The sequence below is a fragment of the Mercenaria mercenaria genome, chromosome 1 (genome assembly GCF_021730395.1).
Source record: "Mercenaria mercenaria strain notata chromosome 1, MADL_Memer_1, whole genome shotgun sequence".
Lineage (NCBI taxonomy): Eukaryota > Metazoa > Mollusca > Bivalvia > Venerida > Veneridae > Mercenaria > Mercenaria mercenaria.
This window is the reverse complement of record NC_069361.1, coordinates 30,260,926-30,263,597: the sequence shown is the minus strand read 5'-3', so window position 1 is coordinate 30,263,597 and position 2,672 is coordinate 30,260,926. Positions and strand designations below refer to the sequence as shown.

General features: G+C 30.7%; 1 long non-coding RNA gene across 1 annotated transcript; it reads right to left on the bottom strand.

Moving 5' to 3' along the window:
* Nucleotides 1–202: 202 nt before the first annotated feature.
* On the bottom strand, nt 203–2,251 carry LOC123542543 (uncharacterized). Its single transcript, XR_006684768.2, has 3 exons — nt 2,179–2,251; nt 519–724; nt 203–306 (listed from the first exon to the last, which is right to left on the bottom strand). It is a non-coding gene; the product is annotated as an uncharacterized LOC123542543 (long non-coding RNA).
* Between the last annotated feature and the right edge of the window lie 421 nt (nt 2,252–2,672).

Genomic DNA, 2,672 nt, shown 5'->3' with positions numbered 1-2,672 from the left:
ATGAACATTTAGAATCAGGCGATGTCAAATTGAGTTTTGCATCTTTTGGCCTCACGTGCAACATAAGAAACAATAGCAAAGAAAAGAAACACAAAAATTTCATATTCTTATTTCTTATTCTTATCCTCGGTTTATTTCTTTCACTGTTCATTTTCTTTGTATTTTGAAAATAAGAAAGGATCAGACATAAAAAGAAATTAAGTTAAAAGTTTTCGGCATTCATTTTCAGAAAAAAACACAAAACAAATAATATTTAATTCTCTGACTATATCCACAGTGTTTCCTTTACATTACAGTGTCAAAAACCTGTAAATAAAAAAAGATAGAATCAATGTTTATGAAGAATCAACAAATGTATTTTACGTCTGATAGCTCAAGTTAAAAAAACACAAGTTCTATATTTTTTTGTTAAAAGATCTTTGCGAATTTTACTATATAGATGTTTTAATTTATAGCTTTTAGCTATTCAGTAATGATAAACTTTTTCTGTAATAAAATACAATCTGAAAGCAACTTACCGTTCGTTAGTTACAATGACAATGGTTGTTTGCGTCGCACGTTGGTGATCCGCCGGCGTTACAATGACCGTGACAGTCGCTGTCGTCTGCACAAGTCTTGAACTCAGCGCAGTGACAGTGGTTGCCATGACAATATTCTTCTTCACCGGTGCTACAGGTCAAGGTACCTGCGCAATCTGCGTCGGTGGAACAGCAATACACTGTTGCTATTAGTATAGAAACAAAACAATGAAACATAATATACCTTGTTCAACTTCCACTAAAAACAAATTCAACCGTAGATAGTAACTTTAAACGTAGTTAACAGTCCTGACAAGTATTAACTTCGGCTGATTGCATATGAAGACTATCAATGAAAATTAATATTATGTACTGTAGTAACAGTTTTTTTTTTCTAAAACAAGGCTGCCAATTTGTAGTGGAAGTGCATATTAGATTTATAACGTTCGTACCTTTTAAATGTAGTTCTGCACGTTTGCTAAACTGGAAGTAATTTGTCCTGACGAGCCAGAATAAAGCCTGGACGCGGTATACGGAAAAAATCTTGTTATGAATAAGAGGCAACCCTTGAGTAAAGTCATTAAAACGGCAACATTACCATCTCTCTTAAGACAAAATATAGTATTATACGTTTAATTAATCTAATTAATGTCTTGAATTTTGTGAATTTCCCCAGTCACAATCACAGTTTATATGTTTATTTATCACCATGAAAATATCTTCGGTCACAAATATCTCAAAAACTTGCAAAAACATGCAGATGGACCTCTACATATATATGAAAATTATCATACTAGTAAATAAACAAATAGTATATGATAAGGTGTTTGTTTATTTACTATTATGATAATCATGTTTCATTAAAATCTTCATATCGTAAACATATTTCAAATTCAGTCTAGCAAAAAAGGCCCCTATATTTTCATTTTTTCGAATCTTACGTATGGTATGAAGCTATGGAAATTCAGACTTTAATCAATTTCTGCATTCGTTTATTTTTTCTATCCGATGCTGAACTACTTCAACCTAACAGGCAATACAGTTTATATGCAAAGAAAAAAAAACAATTACTAAAATACTACACGCTAGTAACGCGAAATAAAGTCATATAATAATATAGCATTAAGATCCGTATTTACCAACAAAAATAAATATACCAAACATATAAATTATTTCTTTATTCTTGAACCAGTTAACTTTGATTATATGAATTGATAAAAATAATACATATCTATAATATTATTTTTACATTATTTCGTATATTTTATTTCTTCTAAGTTTACTTTTCTATATTGTTTAATCATTCAACAGTACATATCTTGTTGCAATTATAACAAAATTTTAAACAATTGTCATAACAAAATCTAATTGTATGTACACAAAGGGCTTAGGAAAAAGATTCAGATAAGTTACCTTTTAAGTTAACTTTTTTACCTAATCCTAACTGTTTTTGTTACTATGCTGTTTATTTTTATGTTTATACTATTGATAAAAATACTACCTAAAATATTATGTCTGTTTCTCTGTGACTAACTGGCAGATGTAAGAAAATTTCATAAAACTTAATTAATTGATAAGATGGCAGTCAGAGAAAGTAAAAGACACAACATGCTAACCAAAATGTTCCTTTCGAAACTAAAATTTAAAAAACGCAACTCACCGACGCACACAGCCAATAGAATTAAGACCGTCCCGAGTTTCATATCTGCTGATTATGTTGCAACCAAATTATGATCATTATGAAATATCTGAGTTATATTTATACCTGTAACAATAAAGTTGGACCACGTGTTCCGAAAGTAACGTCTGGGACATGATCATGATTAGGTTCAGATTTTGAATCACGATACTGGTGAAACATATGACACTTTCCCGTCCGACTTTGATCAGATTTCTGCTCAAGGTTTGTTTTCAAACCGAACTAGATCAAAATTATTGTCCTGAGTTTAATTATGTTAATTTATTTATATGATTAAGTACGAATTTTAAGATTGTATGTGATTTCCAATATTCACCGTAAACATGGACATGCAGCCAGACGGTGTTTCCCTTTCGGCATCGGCATCGGCAAGTTTCCACAAAACGAATCCATGATAATCACAGTTCAATATAATAACTTTTGTTTCAAAAATAAACCTTTGCCACTGTCTTTAC